This window comes from Excalfactoria chinensis, chromosome 13 (genome assembly GCF_039878825.1).
Source record: "Excalfactoria chinensis isolate bCotChi1 chromosome 13, bCotChi1.hap2, whole genome shotgun sequence".
NCBI classification, from domain to species: Eukaryota; Metazoa; Chordata; class Aves; order Galliformes; family Phasianidae; genus Excalfactoria; species Excalfactoria chinensis.
The window spans coordinates 5,834,638-5,857,712 of NC_092837.1; the positions used below are offsets into that span (position 1 = coordinate 5,834,638).

At 40.3% G+C, this 23,075-nt stretch overlaps 1 long non-coding RNA gene across 1 annotated transcript in view; it reads left to right on the top strand.

Annotated features, from left to right (window-relative positions):
- Positions 1 to 23,075, top strand: part of LOC140258295 (uncharacterized) — a 47,949-nt gene that overhangs the window by 20,341 nt on the left and 4,533 nt on the right. The gene's annotated exons all lie outside the window — the stretch shown is intronic.

Genomic DNA, 23,075 nt, shown 5'->3' on the forward strand with positions numbered 1-23,075 from the left:
GCATTTTGAGGAGCTGCTGAAAACCTTTTTGCTGGCAGGGGTGTGTGTGTGTGTGTGTGTGTGTGTGTGTGTGTGTGTGTGTGTGTGTGTGTGTAGGATCATTGAATAATCAAGGTTGGAAGAGACCACTGAGATCCCCATGTCCAACCCCAGCCCACCACACTCACTGACCACGTCCCTCAGTTCTTGTTGCACACACTTGCACACCTCCAGGGATGGTGACTGCTGATGTATGTGTGTTTACATGCATATATATATACACACATATATATATATTTGTACACATATGTGACTTTTGAGGATGTCTCAGGAACTCTTCTTGCTTAGGCTGCTGGATAGTGGCACAAAGCTGAATGGTACCATAAAGTACCCAAGACAAGTTTTGAGACTCCATGTTATCTCAACCCGAGCTAACTCCAGAGACCGTTATATGCATTTATTATAGAGTACTTAAGTATGAAAGACTCAATTAAAGTTTATTTGATATAAAATTAACACTCCTTTCTTCCTCTTTACTGTGCTGATTACGTTAGAACAATGAGGCAGCTGCAGTGGAACAGTATTGGAGAGATTTCTGTCAGCATTTATGATAGGCGAAATTATAAGGGTAGTTTTTCTCAGCCAGTTCAATGAGCCAACTGGCTGCACATGTTGCAAATGCTTCTTTATACTACCATGAACTGCTAAAAGAATACATTGAATTTTTTCTTCCTTTTTAAAAAGAGAATGGTGCAAATGCAGGAAACAATTACCATATTCAGCTCTTGCATTGTGCTTCTCCTCTAGAGCTTTCCTAGGGCTCTGATCCAGCAAAGCCCTTCCGTGCTGGTACAACGTGAAGCACCTACGCAGTCCTTTTGAAGTCACTGTGACTCTTTTAAAGTGCAGTTAAATGCATACCTCATTTGAACCTCAGTTTGATTTGGATGTCAGTTTTCTGAAAGAGAACATTTTGTTGTACAATTAATGCAGTTTGTGCACCTTAGGTATGCAGGGAAAACAGAACAGGAGTGATGGCCTTTGAAAATCAGCCAATGGCAATCAGTAACAGGAACCACATTTCTTATACTTGTTTTATAGTAGAATAGAAGTTCTGCAGACTACATTACTTTTTGGGGGTTCTTTAGTGCAATTTCTCTAGAAGCTTTATGGATCTACTCCTATTAAATTTTACAGTCCTCTATTCCAAGTGAGCAAAAAAATAATATTTCAAACAAGTCTATTGAAACCCTCTTTTTTTATTATAAGGATATATTTTAAAAAAAAACACAACATCCTTCAATCTATTTTTTCCCCTCTGTGATGGAGCTGAAATAAGGATAGTAATTTGGCAGTGTAAATTTGCATAGCAATGTGCTGCTTAAGAACTTGCTTATTCCACCAGTTATAACTCAAGCAGATATGAAATGGCCCAAAGGTAAAGCAGAGTTGATGGCGGAATAAAAATGTGCATGCAACTTTCTATAGACTTAAGTTTGTTAACTTTGTGATTATTTATATTTAATATGTCCCCAGATAAATATTAACTTTTTTTCCTGGATGCTTACTTCTGGCTCACCTGTATTGAAATAGAAGAAGCAGGTGCTCTGATTAATATTTGGTTTAATTTAACTGTAGCCCTCCTATTCCTTGCTGAAATGGAGCTGTATAAGTTTTGAGGGTGTTTTTTGGCAGTGAATGTGTTTTTTCTATTTTCCAATGACTCAGGAGGGAGATTCCTACACCAAAAGCAATCACATACTGTAGGTAGCTACTGTAATTTTTCTTCCTTTGCAGTAGTGGTTGTATACTGCTTCCTTTGCAGTCGGGTTCATTGAACGTTATGTCAAAAGTATGGAGTTCTGTTCCCAGTTCTCATATGTTTTTATTTCTTGCTTTTCTTCCTCTTTTTTATTTTTCCTGCACGTATTGCTTTCTGGTTTGCAATTGACAAACCTAATTCACTGTGAATTTTGTTCAAGGTGTGAAAGAATGAAGTAAGAGCTTGGTAAGAGAGAGCAGCAAAAGCGTTTGTGCCTTGAAAAGCATTTGTGCTCTAAGTGGGCTTGCTGAGCTTGGGCTTTATAGATATTCTACAAGGCTGGAGGCAGGAGGGTTCTTTACTTCAAAGAAGGAAAAAATAGGCTTTTTTTTTTTTTCTTCTCTGATCTGATTGAACTCTGAGAAATGCTCCTAAATTCTGAAGCCACTTTAATGTTGATTATGTGCATATTGTCAGAGATTGTACCCCTTCAACAAAATTGTCTTATTCTAATTTCTCAAGGAGTTACCAGGGTATAAAATCCTAGTTTTAAGCTGGAAGTGAAGCTGAAATGTTATGACATCACTGGGCTTCACTGAGCAATCACACTTTAATGGTCTCTTACTCTCTGTTAATGACAAATGAAAGCAAAAAAAGAAGCAAAAATAGATTGTTTCTGTACTAGAGACGATAACAGCCATCACATGGGTTGTTACAATCATCACAGACTTGTGGTATTTTTTCAGCTAAAATAGCTGAATGTTATTTTTTTATTACTGACTAGCGTGGTTTGCTGCTTTAGAAATTAGCTCTGTAATTTTAAAAATCTTTTTCTCCCATGTCTTATGGCCATATAAATAAGGGTAATACTTTTCTCCCATTGCTTCTGTTTAGTTTTCTGACTCCTACCATATTGATTTGTCTCGCTGCTCTGTGAAATTGATTACATTTGTTTCTTTAGAACTGAGGCTTCTGGAATTCTGCATTATATTTACCACTCAGGGAAAAAAAAAAATGACAGCAGAGAAATGGGTTTCTTTTAGGAATGAAACAAAAAGCCTCATTTAGATGAGAGTTAATTTAATGAAAGTATTTAATCTTCCCCTCCTCCCTATCCTGAAGCAAGAAGAGATGGCAAGGAAATCTAAAAATGAAGTGCCATGTTTATTCTGAGTCATTCTGGGTTTACTGGCAGAAATGAATTCTGATTCTGTTGGGGCTGCTGAGACTACTGTGCTTCGTGATGAAGAGCTGCAGTCAGTCTCCTGCTTTTGAGTATCCTTGACAGACTGGACTAAAAGACTCAACGTAGCAGATTCGCTTAAATTCAGTACAGCTTGTCACGTGTGTCGCTGATCATGTTCCTTTTTAAATGATCAGAAGGAATGGAGGGGAAGATGACAGTTGCTTTTGTGGCAAGTTCACGTTTTGTCAGATTTAATCCAGAGAATTTCACTCATCCTCTGGACCCATCCAACAGAGGAGTGGCATGCCAATCCCCAGTACTCAATCTGCATCATAGTCAGCATGCAAACCCCCTCCTACCAGCTCAGTAACAAGAAATAGCTCCACAGATAGTACTCAGCAATGATACAGCTGGGTAGCTCTCTGTTTACCTGGCAGTTCATCATGGAAAAGCTGAGCTCTGAGGCAGGTTAGGGCTGGCATCCTGCCTGAGCTTGCATTGAGCAATGTGTGCTCATACTGAGGTGGAAAAGAGCAAACCAATTTGGTTCAGTGCCCTGCACTGGTGTGAGGGGAGCTCTCTGGTTTTGGAACAGTCTGTGCTGTTTGCAGTGGAGGGCAACAAAATTCATCTACTGTCCTATGTCAGATTAGTGCCATCTTTTGTAGGCACAGACCATCCCAAATACATCTGAGACCTGTAAGGTATTGCAGATGAGCAGGTACCCAATCCTCATGACAGGAGTTGAAGCCCAGATGTGTGCAAACCTCTCCTTGCTACAGGGATGGGATGTGGGTATTTTCTGTCCTCCATTGTACCTCTGTTGCAGTACCTCATCCTTCTTATGGCTTTTCTGATTTTGAGGAGCTTGAAATTGAGCAGTGGTTTTGTTCAATTTAGTTTCCAAATTGCAACTGTGGGGAAAAAAAACAGATAAATTTTTTGTTTCATGGAAGGGATCTGCATCTTCACATCATTTTCCAGTACAGCAGAATTAGGTCCTTTAAATTCCATGACAAGAGGGTGAAAAGAGGTTGAAGCAAGTGAGAGCTTGTTCTCTGTAAGCTGTTTTGAGACCTGAAGGTGAGAGTAGAAGCTAAATCATCCCTTGATGTAAAACATACCCTTTGGTAGAATTTCTTAATTTCACTAAAAAATAATGACTACAAGTCAGGCTATTATTTCTCTTTCTTCCACTTCCTGCCAAGCTTATGGTGATTATTGAACAAAGTCTGTGTCACAACAGATTAATCTCTTGAGTGATGCTCCCTAGAGAAGACAGACGCCTGTGGCTGTATGTGAGAGAGATCAGCAAGGTGTTAGGACAGCCTGCTTGTGGGTGGTTGCTGGGATCAGAATTGAGGGCGTCTCTGAAAGCACTTTGTCCCTGAGGAAAGCTTTTCATGGGACCGCTAAAAGAAGTAGGAGGCTTGGGATGAAAGAGCACTTCTGTGTGGTGTGGTCAGTGCTGGGAGGCTCAGCTGCCTGTTTCTGTGGGGATGGAGGTCAGGTGGCCAGACAAGAGGAGATGCATTGAGTACTGTCATGGTGACAAGATGCTGAATAGCACAGTTTGAGTCCTTGGTTCAAAGAGCTGAGAACACGATATCTACTATGCAGGCTGGCATAGCAGGGAAGGCAAGAGCTGAGTGGGGACAAATGGATATGTCTTCTGTAGTCATCAGTCAGAGACTGATAAAATCAAGCAAGGGTTATCAATTAATTCTTGTTGTCTTTCCATCTTCTGGGCTGCATCTGAACTAGAGGTGGGTAGTTCTGAACGCCTCAGTGTATGTTAAGTCATTCTGCTCCATCATCTACAGTCAGGCTCCAGTTACAGGCCAAGGATGTAGGGGGAAATATTGCAGACCTTATCAACTGATCACAGAAAATGTTGTGTGATGTTAAGGGCTGGCTCATGCTCACTTTGTGGTACTTGTCACTTTCACTATGACCGCTTATTAGATGATAAATAAAGGCCCCAAAGTAATGAGTTAAAGGAAATAATCTTTTTGAAGAGAGATTTTATTTTATTTTCCCCAAAGAGCAATTGATCCCAGTTGGAGTATTCTGGAAAGGGATATGAAAGAGGGAATGCCTTGATGTCATGCATTGACTTTGGCTAGTGCTTCAAGATCTTTAAAATTTTCATTAATGAATATAAACAAATCATCATGTAATTTTTGTCAGTGCAGTGTTATTGACAGGAGAATCCAGAAAGCGTGTCCTCTCAAGTCATTACTATCTCAAGATGTAAATCGTTAATGATACCGTATATGTCAAGCCCGTACGTTATTTAGACAGCTATAATAGTTCTGATGTTCCAATGAAAGCACTCTCTGAACAGAAGTCACGACACTCTTCACTGCATGCTTAATCAGATTTTCTAGTCAGTGTATTGTGAGTGAGATTTTAAAGCCCCCAAACCCACAGTTTGTGGCAAATCATAATGTTTGACAGGGTGAAAACACACTCCTCTTCAAATCGGTCTTAGGTTGAACTACACTTTCAGTATATCCTTATGATTTAGGGGAAAAAAATAAAATGAAATGAATAAATGCTGTTTTGTAGGTGAAGAATGTGGTTGCAGACAGTAAATGACTTTCTCAAGGTTGTGGCAGATTTTCTCCCATTTGCTCCTCTCCCAGGATCTAGGTCATGGTAACACAGTCATGTTACACCATTTCTGTCCCTGCTGCATCTTGATGATAAAGGGAGAGTTGCTGGTGAGACCTCTCCTTTCATCTTCAAATGGGAACCAGAGCTAGGCTCAGCCTTCTGTACATACTGTAAGAGGGGCATCATTGGAATAACCTCAGAATAAATCAGTCCAGTGTGGCATTCATGAGTTGAGAGTCTATTTGGGGAAGCAGAAATTACAGACATGACAGACTGAATTCATGTTCCCCATCCAGAATCATAGGTCTTTCTGTCTTATTAGCCAGAGATGTTATCTCCTGCATCCCTCCATCTGATTTCTTGCTGGAAATCAGCCAGAATCTAATTAATCTCCTGGATAGATAGATGACCCTTCCTGACTGGCTTGATGGGTGAGTCATGTCTTCTCTTCTGTCTCCACCCTGAGCATGGCAGCCTGAGTCACCATCCTTTAGCACATCCCTTGTTCAGGGAGCTGGAAATTCTCAGCCGATGTGTGCATGGAATGCAGGAGCTGCCAGACTGTCCCGGTGCACTGGCGTGACCCGGAGCTCCCCGCCATCTCTCTTGTTCTGCAGTCAGGGACAAGAGCTCTCTTCCTGTAAAGGACTAATGTGATGACGGGAGTAATTCCTGTCTCATTCTAGGATTCTTAAATCACTTCTGGACATTAGAATTAGAGTTAATCACCTAGCTAATTAAACTATCTGAAATATACACCAGTATTGGGCTTTGGCACAGACCTTTTACTTGATGCTTCTGACCAAAGCCACTTCACTTGGCAATACACCAGGGTGTGCAGATGGATCAAAATAGCTCATCATTTCTCAGTCAAATATGATTCTTCACTAATAGTAACCCAGACTGTCACAGCTGGTATTCACAGGGCTTGGATTATATATACGCAAGCTGGGAGCACCTCAAAGACTCAGCCAGTCAAAACAGACACCATGCCACACATAATGCTTCTTTGCTCTCATCCTATCTGCTAATTCAAAAAAAATCCCTTATGGAAATGGATGGGAATACTCTCATTCTTCAGCTGTGTTGCATTAGCCTCATACAGAGCTCAGCCAACATGGCCTATCGCTGTCAGAGAGCTGCTGCCGGCATCTCTTAGGTAGTGTACACTTGGTAGAATTGTCTGACGTCCAAATATATATATTACAGATTTTGGTCTTCAGTGAGCAGAAAGCATCTGATTTAGATAAGCTATTAATTGTAAATAATTTGCACAGGTATAAAACCAAGTGCCAAAAGTGTTTATTTCTCCTTTTTTCCCTGCATTTAGGATTCTGTCATCAGCAGCGGTAGGGGATATGTAGAACAATGGAATAATTTTCTCTTCTTTTGCTTACCTACATGCTCTTTAGAAATAATGTCCAAGTCATATTGCTGTTAGATTCCAGCTCAGGAACCTGAGAATCTCTTGGCATACACAGCAGCATGCATTCCAACAAGAATACATTTTGCAGTCCAATAAGTATTAGGAATGACAATTTTTAGTTATAACATTTTCATGTGTCAGTTTTTAGCTTTATTATAAGCATTTTTTTTGCTGTTTTACCTAGTTGAGAAAATAACTAAGTAAACAGTGTAAGAGCTATGGGCTGGAAGTCCAGCTGGTTACATAACTGGCCTGCAGCAAGGCAGGCTGCTAGGAAAAGAAGGAAAGAGCAGGGCAAGCATCAAGCGGTGCTCTCACAGCTTCCAGAAGTTTATAACTTGGAGTCATTATGAGCCAGGAGGGTGTCTTCTGCACTCTATGGATGTTTCTTTCATTAGTTGCTTTAATTTTTTGCATGTTAGTTCATCTTTAGTTTGATACCTGAAACAACAGTAACAATCACTGTGTGTCCACTTTAATGTGTTGCTAGTCTGACTCTCCATTTCAGTTTCGTATGCGCTTGCAAAATTTCTGGGGTAAGAGATGTGGAGTTCTGTACTGTCCAGTATCCATCACGGCATATGAAAAAGAACTTGGGATTTATAGGTGATTATGTAGCAAGTTCGGAGGCCACATTTTTGTTTAATCCCCGTTAGTATTTGCTCATCACAGTGGCCATTCTGTGTGTCAAGGCAGCTAATTATTTTGCCTTGTAAATCATTAATTGTACCTTTGGTTGAGAATTCAGTATTCTATATTCCCCTGCTGTCATTACTTTCTCACTTCTCCCTCTTATTCTGTCATGTGTTATTGTTTTACTGGTAGTCCCATCCCAAAGGTAGGGGTGACTTCAGAAGAGAAACTGATGAACAGTATCAGATTTAGTCTGTGTAAACAGTGCTGATCTTCAGTCTTTTCTTTCCTTTGTGCAGTAGAGAAGAAAAGACTGCGCTCAGCCACCTCAGGCTATGCCTTCCTCACTGAAAGCTTTGCTGCAAAGGTTACTCAGAAGGGGAGAGAAGTAAATCTATATTTGTAAATAAACAGCAGGGAGACAAAAAAGAGAAGTGTTGGAAGATGTTCATCAGGTGAATAACAGAACAGTTATTGAGAGGTAGAGAACTTCTTCTGTGCTAGAAACGTAAATAAGTCCCATGATACCTATAAATAATTTTTCAACAGCAAGAAAAAAATAATGAACAAGTGTTAGTGAAAGAGGCCCCAGTGCTGAATTACTTTTGAAAGGCCTCACTTCTCCTCTTAACCAGGTATGTTCCAAAGAGCAGAGTCTTGTTTTGCAGGTTTTAGTGTGGCCAAATATTCAAACACTGTTTTTTCCACTCAGTCTGGAGCTCAGTAAGCCAGAAAAAAAAATACATTTACTGTCCCAAATTGCTCAAGAGTTGAAAATAAAGATGTAAATGGAGATTGTGTAGTACTTTTGGTCGTGTGGATAAGGATCATATATATAATTCATGAATTTAGGACCAGATACTCCATTACTGGATCAAAAGGTTAGTGGCCTATATTTGAACCAGGTGGATTCATAGCCAGAAGAAATTCAAGAATGAATGGCAGTGCTTTGTATTTTATTGTGCCATAGTTGCACAGGCTTCTTTGCAACCAAAAGTTGCACCAGCTCAGCTGGGATGTGGGTCCTCAGAGCTTTGGACTGGTACTCTGGTTTTTAACTGATATCCAAAAGGAAATATAATGATCTATTTCCTATTTGTTTATCCTTTTCTCTCTATCCCTATTGCTGGGAGCTGAGCTAAAAGCTTTCCGAATGCTTTAAACCACAGGAAAGAATAATATATACTAGAATCATCATTCCTGTAAAGAATTTTGCATTCCATATTCACTCAGTGACATCACACCCTGCAATAACTGCCTTGTCTGATTCAGTTTTGATTTATTTTCAATAAAGCAATTGAGACTTATAGTTCCTGTCACTCCTTGGTAACGTAATAGAACAAACTCATACAAATCTTACTGCAAGTTGATCTTTTGCTCATATTTTCAGGGTTTGTTTTTTCTTTTCATTCTGTATTCAAGGAAAATACCAGTCTGGAAGCTGTATGTCATTTAGAGCTGATAATATATATATATTTTAAGCCTTGAAGTATAAAATTCCCAAAAATGACACTATTGCAGCCAGTTCTTCATAACATAACAACACAAGCGTGCTCAGACACTCGCTCAGCTGTAATTTCCCTTGGTGCCTGTGCTGAAGTGATGTCCAAGCATTTACTTTCTCAAACAAGTAGAAATCATGCCAAAAGAATAGAAACAAAATTTGTTCTCGGAGCTATTTAGCCACTTCTGCAGGAAGAAGTGCAGTCCAAGAAGCCAGGTTGCAAACTGCTTTCTCCATGAGGTTGGCAAACACAACAAATGATGCTTTTGAAAGGGGAAAGAATAACAGAATAAGAGAGATGACTTTGATTGCAGAAACACTTTGTGTTCTCGGCTTAGTCTGCTGTGTGTGTAATGGTTGTGTCTGGGACTTCAAGATCTGGGAAATCTGTGTCAGTGTTCAACCTTTTTTTACTGAAGCATGAAAAAAAAAAAAAATAGCAAAATCTATACCTTCCAGAAGAGAAGATAACTACTGTTTTCTTCGCTTAAGCCACATTTTTACGGCAATGGCAGCTATTAGTTCAGTTTAATGCTGTAGAAGACATAAAAAGAGGAGATCTTTGCCCTTAAGAGTTGAAAAGAAAATGGATATGAGAATAGAAGTCAGAAGGGCAGGTAGCATGAACTTCATTTCATAGAAAGGAGATGGAGAATAAAGGATGATTGTTTTTGTCGAAGCTTTCTAGAGGAAAAAATACCTACTGTGCATCAATGTAAGTATATCACTGGAGACAGCAATAGAAAGATGAGGGTATTGGATTCAGGGAATGTGCAGCCAAAGCAACATTGGATTGGGAAGGAACCTTTGAATCAGCTCAGAAGTTGGTTTGCTTTCTAGGGATTTAGTGAGTGAGTGGGGCTGAGGATTTTATCTGTCATGAACTTGTGTCAGTTTGATGTGCTGATATTCCTTTTATGGAATATGCTGTCTTAGATGTTGTGGCATCCATCTAAAATGATAATAATAAGGAAGGAGCCCAAAATTGTACTGTTCTTCTGAACAGTATCTTGAAGCTGAAGTTGTGCCAGTCTGGTGGCTCAATCCTTTTCATCTCAGATTTTCCCCAACTGGTTACTTGGTGCATTCTGCTACAGAAATATCTCTGGAGCTGTCACTGCCTTTTGTCTTACAAGTCGTTCTCTGTGTGTGACAATAGCAGGGGTCCAACATACCTAAATTTCCTTTTCTCACGTAGCTTTTGCAAGCCTTAGTTCAAGCTTTGCCCAGATGGCTCCTTCATCAGAATCTATCAGATGTTCTCTCTTCCATCAGTTACATGGTACTATCAGAATAGAAGCAAATGTTATGTGACTAAATCTTTTTTGGCCTTTTCTTGGACTGCAGGTATTGGTCTCATGGGGTGATCATGAGGGTGACTCAGAAATGATCACACATTTAAAACTTTCCTTTAAAATAGCTAGAATCCATTAAAAGCCCCCATCTGTATTCCAGGCATTTCAGCACTGAGCAATATGAGAGGAAGCGATCAATAACTGCATTGCGAGACCCAACTGTTGCTGTGCCAGGCTAACATAAACTAGTACAGTTCCAATACTAAACCTAGTTTTGCTGAATTTGTCCTTCAATTTGAGTATCCCACCTTCTTCCTTTTTACCTTGTTGTCTTCTAGGGCTGTTTTCCAGTTCAGCTATATTAAAATTCTTTGACCTGTTTGTAGTTCATTCCCATATTTATTTTTCTCCTCTTTGATCTATAGTTTAGCAACTACTACTGAAGGACGGAACAGATGAGGAGAGAGCAGTGGGTTGTTTAACCACCAATGTATATCATAGAATGTATTGAGTTAGAAGGGACCTTTAAGATCATCTGGTTCCAGCCCCCCTGCTATATGTGGGGGGAAGCAATAACCAGTGACACCTTGTATCTGTTAATGCTTCAAGACTGGAGAACTGAAGGAGAGACAGGCTCATAGCCAAAACCCAGAGTTGCCTGAGCACAAAGGGAGTGCGTTGTGGGAGGATGGGTGGAGAGAGAAAAATCTGAGTGTGGAATCAATGCCAAAAATAATGAGTGCAGGAAAAGAACTAGGCAACTGAAGTGAGATGCCCTTCTGCAAGCCTGCATGCCAAGTCAGGGAGAAGGAGCACAAGGATGTATCGATGTTTGGTTCGGTGCTGCTTTATGTTATGCTGACTCTGGCAGCTGTAAAGATTCTATTGTGTGTCACAAATTCCCATTTTGACAAACCATGTGAAAAAGATATATGTGTGTATATATGTAGAGGAAGGGCACTGGCACAAGGATTTCAGGCTGTCAGTCCTTAAAGGGAAGCTTGCTTAGGTACAGTAGCAAATCCCTCTGGTCTACCTTTGTTTTCACCTTAGTTATGACTGGGTCTCATTTTCGACTGATCCCGACTTCACATGTATAAAATAAACTTTGAATGCTATGGTATGAAACGTTCTGCTTTTGCGGTGTAAAGTCTGAATTTGCTGTTGCTTTATACAGTATGGATTAATCAGTAAAGTTTAGGAGAAAAGATTTAATGAAGTATTTATTAAATCTTGAAGGGTGGTCTTTGTGGAGCCGGATTGTCAGACTGAGTCTCAAGGTATGAAACCATTAGATGTTGTTGTCTGTTTGAGTCTGGAGTCTGAAAAAACAGTTTGGAGTTTGGAACTGCCTTGTTCATTTGTGTGGATTCAGATTGGGGTGAAACAGTGAATGACAGTATTAGAAACAGTTACACTGCATTCTCAGAAATAACCACCAAGTTGTGCAGGTTTTTCAGTCTTTTCCTAATTGCAGTATAGCGAAGAGATGCAGGTATAAGGCAGACAGGGAGAAGCCATCACCCCTTTCTATTTGAAATGAACCAAACCCTGGATAAATTAGTGTAGAAAATAGTTTCTTTTTCCTTCTGCTTTTTGTTTTCTCTCTCTCCTTTGTGCAGTTTTGGGCTGGCTGAAAGTGAAGGAACCAAAACGTTGGTATGGGAGCGGAGTTGTTGTAATACAATTCAAAGGCTAAACATGAAACAAGAGAAGGAGGGAAAGGAGAGGTTTTATTTTTGAGGTTTCTGAATTCTGTTTTACCTTCCAGCATGAAAGTAAGCGGTATTTCACATCCAGGCTTCCCTTGGCCTGCTCTCCAACTGAGCACCCATCTTTTCAAGTTTTAGTCACGTCTTATTTTTCAGCAATCTTCAGATTTGATGTTGAATCTTAATGCACAAAGGGCAGAAAAATTGGATGCTTCAGGTATTTTCAATATTGATAGCAATAGGAAGTAGCTGGAGTTCCATGCTCTTCTTCTCATTGCCCTCTTGAACATCCAAGAGCAGAGAACTGAGTTTTGCAAGCAATTACCAGAGTGTTCTGGGGTGAAATTTCCTGCAGTTAATATATATATATATATATATACATATATATATATTTATTATTTTATATATTTATATATATTAATATATATATTTTTTTTTTCCAAGTGAAATGGGAAATTTGTTTGTTCTGAGCAAACCAAACATGTTTGTCCCATGTGAAAATCTACCGCTTGTGCCCACGAGCCTCTAGTTTACACAACATCCATTTTCTTTTTCAGTGTGTAATGAAAGAAGCTCAGAGCCACCCGAGTTCTTTTACAGTCTCACAGAGTATTGTTCAGGGACCTGGGAACAAGGGGCAGGCCATTCATATTCCTCTTAGCAGATTTCCATTATCATGCATAAGAATTAAGCTGCAGCGTACTTATACTTAAAAATTGGCTTAAACCCTCCCCCATTCTTATTTTTTGCATCTATCTGTTTATTTAACATCTCATGATGAGGTAAATCTTCTGTTGGATTCTGCAGCAGCGTTCTGGCCAACACTGTTGATCATTTTCTTTGCTTTTAATGAAACAAACTGCCTTGGGCTGAAGCAAAAATCTCTCATAAGCCACACAAGTGAAGATTAAGTTCTTCTTCCTCTTTTGCAAAGCTGTCAGGAAAATGTCACTTCACTTTTTATCACCTCCATTAAAATGTTGTACACATCCCTGTTCAGCATCCTTCAGTCCAGTTCTGGAGAGGCATGCAGCAGATTCACAGCTTCATTTGCCTGTGCAGACATGAAGGGACAGAACGTTCCCACGGCATTCAGTGCTGGATGGATTGCTCTCAAGGTTTACACTTCAACAAGAAAATCCTTTGTTATTTCCAGACAGGAGACAGCAGCAGAACATTTGTTGGGTTGATATTAGGAACTGGTAGCAAACCCACAGGCTGGTGCTTGTGCAGTACAGCCTGTGAAATCTTCTAACACTCTAACATTTGCTTTTTTAAAGCTTCATCCTACATGTCCTTCAGAATTTCACTCAGTAGTTAATTGTAAGCTAGCTGGAAAAAATAAAAATAAGAGGAGTATTGGGAAGCTCTACAGCAGAAGTGCTACGAGTCTCATAGGCAGGGCTACATTGAGGCAGATGCCAAGTGAGTTGAAAATAGGATTGCTCACTAAGAAATTTCCGTAAAGGGATCAGCAACCGGTGATGACCCAAAGAATGCTGCTATCATCCTATTATTCTTGTTATGCATAATACTTGGCTGGTGATAAGCCAATGCTGATGGGTTGTTGTTGTCATTGCTTTTCTTTTCTTGATGCAATAGATGCTCTAAGAAAATGGAGATAGTTTTCTGCATGTTTCCAGTGCTGAGGTCCCTTGATTTAATCACAGATATTTCTCCTGGTGAATCAACATGGAGAACTGCAGAGTTATATGAGAGCAGTGGATTTCACATCAAGGAGGGGGAGAGCATGTCTAACCCCGGTGAATTTGGAAGACTCAAATCCCAGGAATACAACCTAAAAATCTACGAATGATAGGGCAGTAAGTTCTGTGGGAAAGGTGGAGGGTGATTTTCTCACAAGAAAAGAATAAATGGAATTAAGATCTGGGAGAAAACTAAAATAGGCATATAAACTAACAACAACTGATCGATCCATAGAAAACTAACCACTTTTCTTCAGGGCTCAGGAAGAATAGTTGTTTTGGAAATTTGATTGCAGTTTGAAGTGTGTTGTGCTTTTTATTCCATGTGACTCAGCAGGAAGGAGGGGATGTTTTGAATTTCTTCCCCCCCCCCCTCCTTTCAAGTTACTTATTTCTACCTCCAAAGTGTGGCTATTCCTTTTAGAGAGGTGTATTCTAAGGGAAGAGCAATCCCTCTCCAGCTGGTAGTTTGCATTGTTCCTACCTGTTAACTGTGCGCAGGGATCTTCAGAGAGCCTGATAGACACACAGTACCTGTGTGACCTCAGCAGAACTTTGTCCTCTTGTCATCACACGCCCAGATGCAGTGACTCCATGGAGTACTGACAGCCATGTGTCTGAGATGCCTGTTAAGGAGGTGAATGTTCCAGGCTTCCACGTTACAACCCTCCTGATGAGTAATTCCTGGCAGTATGGAGCTTTCCCTGATCCTCTCTGTCACCCCCACCCCTCTGTTCCCAGCAGCACATTCTGTCTCCAGGAGTCACGCCAGCCTCTCAAACCTAAATGGTACATTATGTTAGATTAATTGGTGATGAAAACATCCACAGAATGAGGGGAGGTGGGGAAGAGGAAGGTTTGCTTGTCAGAAATGTCATTTTGTCATAATGAAAATCATAGAAATGGGCGAAAGGCAGGATCCATCTTGTAAGTGAAAACAAAATGCTTACTCAGATGGGACTGGCAGTAATTTGGAGTGAAGGGGGAAGAGGTGAGCTGGGAAGGGAAAATCCTGGTAGCTGCATGGTGGCTGTCACCAGTGTGAGGAGGGCTCTGAGGAGACTTCTCTGACTGTCTCTGATCTATACTATTGGAGCTGGTGGCAATCCTCTGCCACAGCTGGGCTTAAAACAGGGACAGAATGGGCCTTGAGGGTGCACAGGAAAGCAGGTATGAAGATCCACAGTAGCCCAGCAGCAGATCCTGAGCTCCATCACCATTGCAAACTAAGCCCCTGTGTTTCTTATTGCAGTGATGCCCATATCCTGGTAGTATCTCCTGCTGCTTCTCACAGCTGTAGAAGAATCCATTCAAAAATATTTCCCTGGCTTGGCTTGTTTCCTAATAATAGTGATAGAAGCTCTTCTTTCCCTGAAGCTGAGCTGGAGGTGTCAAATTCTTTCCTCACAACATCTGACTGCACTCACTGTAATTACTTGATTGCCTCCTTGCTAACTTGGCCCAAACTGTACAGCAAAGTTGGAATTCAATTGCAGCTTCTCAGTAGAGATTTGGCAGCCCAATGTATTCCTGCAATTTTTGAGTTGTTTGGTTTTTTCCTTCCTTTTTTTTACCCTTGTCTGTTAAATTCTACCCACCATTGTATTCTCCAGGTGCTGAGACTCCCCCCCCCCCCTTGAGGCCCCTCCCTTGCGCTGTCACCTTGCCGGTTCCTTGTACCTCCTTGGCTTTTCACCTGTACTGTTTTCTCTTTAGCATCCACAAGCAATCTATAGCACTACTGCTTCTTTTTTATAATTTATTTTTATTTTTAATTTGAGTTTTAATTTCTTACGTACTTTGTATACACAGAATGAATTTGGTGTAACCCACTGTCAGGTCTATTTTAATAACACATTTTTGAGAGGAAATCAAATGCTTGTGTTAACATAAGTCCAAGATTCCCCAAATGGGAACTCTGGCCTCTTTTGACCACATCCAGTGCCAAAACTATAGAAAGATGTTGCATTATTCTGACTGACCTTGGCAGAAGTGACACCGCTATGCAATAATTAAGTATCTTTACATGATAACCAGTTTTTTAGTAGCCTACGTACCATACATTCAGTGTGCAAGAAAAGAAATGTCTTAATTTCATTCCAAATGTTGCATGCTGAAATTAAGCAGATGAAGCAAAATGTTTTCTTTCACACAGTTTTGCTGCTGATTCTGTGTCCTAGTTAAGGACCAAGTGCTGACTTCATGGGCAGTAATATCTATATGTGTCCAGTAATAGGAATTCAGTATTTGAGAGGAAAATAATAAGAACATTTCAACAGGAGGGACAGTGAAGGTGGGCTGAGAGCTTGGAGAGTGTGTTTGTGTTCACACCTCTGGAAGTACTCAAGATCTGCTGTAGCAAATGTTGAATTTCATTTTCAGTACAATTTGTGTTTCAGACAGGAAAAGTTCTTGTGGCATCCCTCATGTTATCTTTTTTTACACTTCTAAGGTAAATGTGTAGCACAATGCCAGGAGGAGAAACTAACTTCCAGCCTTGATATGAGACCAACGTGAAGTTCCTAGATATGTCTGTCCTTGGTAGAGCTGTAGGTGTAGGGGTTTCCTTCCACCCCCTATAGGATAGGATACAACAATAGACTTTTCCCTGTGCTTTTTGTTGACAGTTAGTTTCCTCCATTTGGAGCTTGAAAGGACCAAGCATATCCAATGCAATTCCCTTTGCTAAGTACCACCTGTCAGACAAATAAAGATAATCTATCAGTCGTTTTTCCTCTGGGATCGTAAGCTTGCAGGAAGAAATGCTGGCACACACCCACGCTACACCCCTCTCTGAATTCCCTTCCCATCCAGACTGCAGTGTGACTAGGAGCAGGAACAACACAAAATCCATCTATCTCAATAGCATTTCAAATCTAAAACTTAACCTACAAATAAGTGACTTACCCCTGGCACCACCACAGTAATTGTACTCAATTTTAGATAACTTCCAGTAGTAATACCTGAACAAAAGGGCAGTAGCTGTAAATAAATGAGGAATGAAAATATTATTAGAAGATGTTATTAGAAAGACAAAGGTAGATTAAGTGGAAGGAAGGAAAAAAAATACCAGCCCAGCCACTCTAGCATAAACAAAATAGAGTAAAATTAGAGCTGGCTGTAGGCAGAGCTTTGAATGACTGAAGAGTGCATTTGCAGCCTGCTGAGCAAAGGCAATTCTGCCCCCACACTGACGTGCAGGAGATTTGGATTAATTTCAGTCCAAACAGGTAATATGGTAGCATCTTGGGGCTCATAGCTTGATAGGAAGGCAGAACGAAGGACTGTGCAGACCTGAGTACAATACACCTGCTGTGTAATAGAGATATAAATGCTAGAATAGGAGCAGCCAAAATGCATCTCTTAAGCGACACGCAGTTTCTGAGCAGTTTTAGCACAGCTTCCTCAAACGAGAGGTGTGAAATGAAGCTGCTGTGAAGACAAGGCAGTAATCAGCTTTTCCCGTCAGTGAGGTTCAAAGGGAAGTAAGAGGTAGGAATGTTTGTGGAGGCTCTAAGAACAGTTGCAACACCTCATGGTGACTTAGGGCAGGTCTGTCCTCCCTAGTTGTGGTAAGGGTGACCTTTTTAAGGTGTCCTTATGCTTCTATGCTAGGACTGTGCTATTGGAAACAGCATGTCCTTCTCTGCCAAAGGAAGGTAGGCACCAGGGGCTATAAAGGCTGCTATTGGTTTATGGGACCCTGGAGAACATACAGGTGAGCACTGCTCTACCACCAAACCTCTGGGAGGTGTTTGTCACCTCCTGTGTATGTACCATCACACTGGCTCACTGGGGTGCGTGGCACTGGCCCTCTGTTTTGTGTCCAAGCTGTAGCAACATCATGTTTACCATGATCAGCATGCCTTCCTCTGTTATTATTGCTTTATTTATGGTTACAGTACAAACTCAAATCTGTTCAGAGCCTGACTGTCTTCGTTGTATGAATCTGCATAAGGAAAGTCAGTTTTTGGTAGTTTGATTCCATTTTCCTGTTTGTGGAATGGAAACCTTTTGGTCAGTGTCATTTGTTGTTTTCTGTTACAATAACCTCTTCAGAATGCATGTGTCTGAGATGCCGGAAGATTTCCACAGTGATGAATAGATAAATAGGGATCAGTGTTGAAATACAGAGAAAATGTGTATGGTGATAAGAGAGAAGGAAAAAGGCATCTCTCTGATTAACCTTAAGGTTTCCTCCTGCTGGGAGGCAAGAAGAACGGTGTTACCCAGTACGTAGAAAATATTGCCTATCATTTCAAGTGAAACAAAAAATTTAACAAAGAAAAACTTTTTTAAAGCCTTTATATGCAACAAAAATGTATTTTGGACAGTTTCTAAAAATATATATCTTAAAGGTGATCTTTCCTCTTGGTTTCGTACAGTGGCTCAACCAATCGCAGCAAACGTTAAATGCAATTTACTCAGTCCCACATAACCCAGACTGCTCGGTGCTCTGTGAAGAGAAGAGGAAGAAAATTCCTCAAGTTCATTGAGAAGAAAAAGTTTTAACCTTCCTTTCTTATTCTTCTTTGGATGTGGGCATTGTTCCACATCCTCCTGACCTTTAAAATCTGTAGGGAGTGCAGAGACAGAGGGAGGAAGACTGACACAGTGACCTGTGTTTCCTACTCTATCACCTCTTTGCTTTGCTTACTTATGTCCCTTTCAGAAAGCGTGCTGCAAGGCACTATTGAAAAGCTGTGCTTGGAACTGCAGGACTGGTTTTAGCAGTGTGCTCTCAGGTATGTTTGCATGAGGCTGCTGCATTGAGCTTTTGTTAATTTGGCACAAGCCAGAGCTCTTGTAGAGGTTTGTTGCAGGTTTATACCAAAATAAAAGTAGACAGGATAGGGCTCCAAATGAACTTTGGTTGCAGACCCTTAATGTGATGTTTATACTGCTGTTAATTTCCATTAAACATAGTTATCCAGAAAAGCAGGTTCACTGTTACTTGAAGTTAAATGTATTTGCAGCCTCGATGAGGAATCTTTCTCAATGTGGGCTGACAAACAGTCGTAGAACTGTTGGACATGGGAGAAAACAACTCTTCCTCATCTGATCTCCTTTTTTTAGCCACTTCTATTCATCTTCTGTTTATTCTCACAGCTCCTACCCTCTTTCATATACAGTCAAGATAGACAGAGAAGTGTAAATGGGTTCACACCACATTCATATCTAGAGTAATATTCACTTTAACCTATTTATGAACTTATTTATCTAAGTTAGATAAATATATATTTTTTTCAGACAGAAAAAGAGAACACAGTTAATAAGCTACCCGTGGTCATTTATAAAATAATGGGGAGAAAACACCTGCAAATAAGAGATAGCTATCTTTTGATTGTAAAGGTACCCTAGCAATGGAAGGATGTAATCAAAGATGATAAATCTAGCTGCACTTAGCAAATGGTTTGGAACTTGTGCAGAGCTGCTTATTTGTGACGTTTAGAGCTAACAGAGTCATATGAACATCTTGACTTTGAAAGTGTGGTCATACAGACTTGGGTATCAGATATTCATCCTCAGAGAATTCTGCCTATTCTGTTATTGTAATTGGCTTTAATTGAAGTTGTAAGGTGAAATGTTCACACGTTGTCATGTTGTTTGAACACTGGAGATGCCTGCAGTGTTTATGAGAGCAAGCGAGAAGGGGTGGATAAAACATCTGTGGTCTGTGTAGGTTGATGGCCAGCTGAAGATCTGTTCTTCCAGGTGTTCTGCCTAATGCCTAGTTTGCAACAACTGTGCCAGCAGACTCAGCTGATGACTCAGTGTCTCCAGTAAAGCACATTTCCTGCTATAACAGTGCAGGGGTGGATCAAGCTAAGAGCGGAGTTCACTTCCTTACCTTCAGCATCAAGAGCTGTTCACTCTGTGACCTGAAAATTACTTGAACTTTACAGAAGGATAAATGATTATCTGATTTCCATATGTGAACACTGAGGAGAACAATGTCCTTCAGAACCTTTGTATATGTTGAACTCCAGTGAACCCAGAGGAGATGGTTTTGTAAGTCTATAAGCTTTAATGTTTGTATGGGACTCCCATTGCCTTGCTGGTAGATGTTAGTATTAGAACTTCTGTGACTTCCAGCATCAGTGCTTGGGATAGGATAAGAGATTGAAAAGGTTGTAGATTTTTTTTCAGGAAGGCTTAAACATAAAAAGCATTTTGGGCTCCTCTGAGCCTTTGGCTGGATGTAAAATAGCGTTGAAGTGTCCTTTTGTTTCATGCAGTTCCTATTATGTAGGGAAAGGAATGCTAGTTGTGCTTAGAAATGGCTCTGCAAGGAGCACTGGCAGAGGTGCCAGAGGGAAAAGCACAGCTCATCTGGTGAAGGGCGCTAAGTACAGTTCCTGGGAAAAGTGTGGCTTGCTGAACTCGCTTTAATGCTATTCCAGACATCTATATTAATGGAAATAGACATGATGATCACACGCGCTTCGCTTCCTACCAAGTTTCACTTTCTTGTGTCACGCTTCTTTGGAATTTTTGCAAGATCTTGACCTCCACACACACCAACACACATACACAGATGCATGCACACACTCATCTAAACAACGTCACCCTGCTCTATGTTGTCTAAGCTTGTTAGGCAGCCTTTGCGTTTCAGAGCAGACAATCTCATCATAAATTCCCATGACACTATGACAGCAGCCTTCTGATCTCATTTGAATTACAGAATAACTTCCTGTTTTGAAAGAACATAAATTGCTCTGGAGATGCATTGGTCCAGTTCAGCTTGTTAAAAGCACAGCTTTGAGAGTGGACTGCTCGAATTCATTTCCAGGAAGCTCTATTTGAGCAACGTGATGTTGGTTTAGGTTGTGATTTCATGGGAAGCTCATTTTTCCTAGCCCACCAAGGCTATCATTGAAAATAGTAATTATGCCAGCGACTGCCCCAGACTTCAGTTCTACTTTGTATAACAGTGGGTGTATCTACACCATGCAGTAAAGCAATTGAATGAAGAAATGAACTAGGGGTGGAAAGACTGTCCAATCTCTCAATGTTAGTCACAGAATGAGTATGTAAGATGCTGGATTCAGTTCAGGAGAAAACAGGATGCTGAATGACTAGACAAAAATGTTACACCTACTCTCATTCAAGACAAGTAAATCTAGTTCTAAAAGTGGGCATGAACATCTACCAGTCCACTCAAAATCCACTCAACCGTTTTTCCAATGAAGTAACAAATAACTTTTGTGTGATACAATGATTTAAGAAATATGGCTTGTACTGTTAAGTGTACTGTACTGAAAGCTGGGACAAGAATTGAGATCCTGCCTGAGCTTTGATAGAGGATTTGGGCCAATGGACAAGTTGCTATGTATTTATCAAAGGATAAGAACATACAAGACCTATTTCTACGTCATAGCTACCTTGTAGCAAATTGTTCACTGACAAAATATATGGGATCTGTAGGGCTTTCTTCATCATTGCCAGGATGTAGTGAAATCTATCTGCTCTTTAATGGAAACAGAAGGGCAGAACTCCTGGGTTTCAGTTTGTCCCTGCCAGGCCCATACACCATAGCTTAAACTGATGCTGTTCCAAATATTTAGCTGTATTTCAGGGTCATGGAACACAATGTCAGTAGGATGGTTCCTTTCATAGTCTTTTTTCTTACTCTCTCCAGTTTGTTTTTGTTGTTTGTTTGTATGTTTGTTTTTAAATAGGTTCCACATGTAATTTTACAAATGCAAACTTTCCCTGTGAATTCAACAAGGAGGTTTTATTGATATTTTTGTCCCTCTGTTGCCATCTAGGGAAATAAAAGACAAGTATCATGCCATGACAGGACAGGGCATGTTCTGCACAGCCATCTTACAATCATCTTACGTGATGAAAACAATGCAGTAGCAAGGAATGGTAGGAGATGAGAGCTAAAGAGTTTAAGACTGTCCTATAGAGAACAAATGCATTTGAATGTTCTATTCACACTGCCTCATATGAAAGTTTTTATGGGTGCCAGCTCTGTACAACCCTGTGACTCACTCTAATCAAGCCACAAGCAATGGCTATGTGAAAGATCTTGGAAAAGTTTCTTGGCATCTCCTGTGGACGCGTTACAAAGCGATGACCCACTTTTCAGTCACTGGTTCATATCCAATAACCATGCAGCTCTACAGAGCAGGGAGGGAAAATGAATGATGTTGCCTGAACAGAAAAAAAATGGCTCTGTGATCCAAACCATTGTGAGCATTTATGTCTTGATTGCTTCTCTCTGGAAAACTCTGCCAAATCTAAAATAATTTCCATAATAGCTTGCATCACTGATAAATAACAGATAGAAAGTAAAGCATCTCCATTCAACTTGCCCCTACAACATGCAGAATTCCTGTCGGATTAAAACTAGGATCTGCTTATCACTGAAGAGAAGTGCCCACCTGAGGCAGAAACAAGATATCTAATGAACAAGCACTTTGTAAGTACAAGCACTTTGAAACTACCTATTAGCCAACAGGTTTCTCAGACTCAGGTAAATTCTCAGGTAGATGCTTTCTTAATTATTTCTCTCTATTCTAAATGGATTTTAGTGGCATCTCTTGACTCTTGTTGGCAGGAACTGAGATTTTTACCATCTGTTCGAATACATGTTGGCTGTGGCAAGCAGTTCACACTATTCCCCAAGCATTGGGCATAGGAAGGCAAACAGTAATAGATATCATCTCTTCACATAGCTCAGGTATAGGTAGTAGGCAATGTATTCAGGTTGCTGGCACAAAACTAACTCATGCATAGGACAAATCTCCTGGATACATCCTGCAGGAATTAAGTTATGGCAGTGTTAATGATCATTTCAGAAGATACTTGGCTTTGGCTTAAACAACAGTGTTTTATTTGTTATACTATGTATTGTGCCCAAGCACACCTTTCTGGGGAAGTGCAACACAGAATAAAAAGTAAAGAGAATAGCTGTAGGCAAGTAAGCTTCCATTCAGAACTGTAAGTTCACATTAGAGTATATTTTTATACTGTGTATAATACGTTTTGTTCAGAGAAAGCTGAAAAAAAAGCATCAACTCTTACATGTGTTTAGCTAAACTTGCTCCTGGGCAACAACCAAAGTCTTTTAGCCATAGACATTGTCTGCAAGTGGAAGCTGTGGTTTGGTTATGCTGCCAGCAACCAATTTCTAGACAAACCTGTCACAGTTGGTGGACCTCAATCAGGATTTTCTTGTAAGGATGCCCATGCTGTTAGGAATTGTATTTGCAAGTAAGTGCAGGTGGAGAATTTTGAAGGT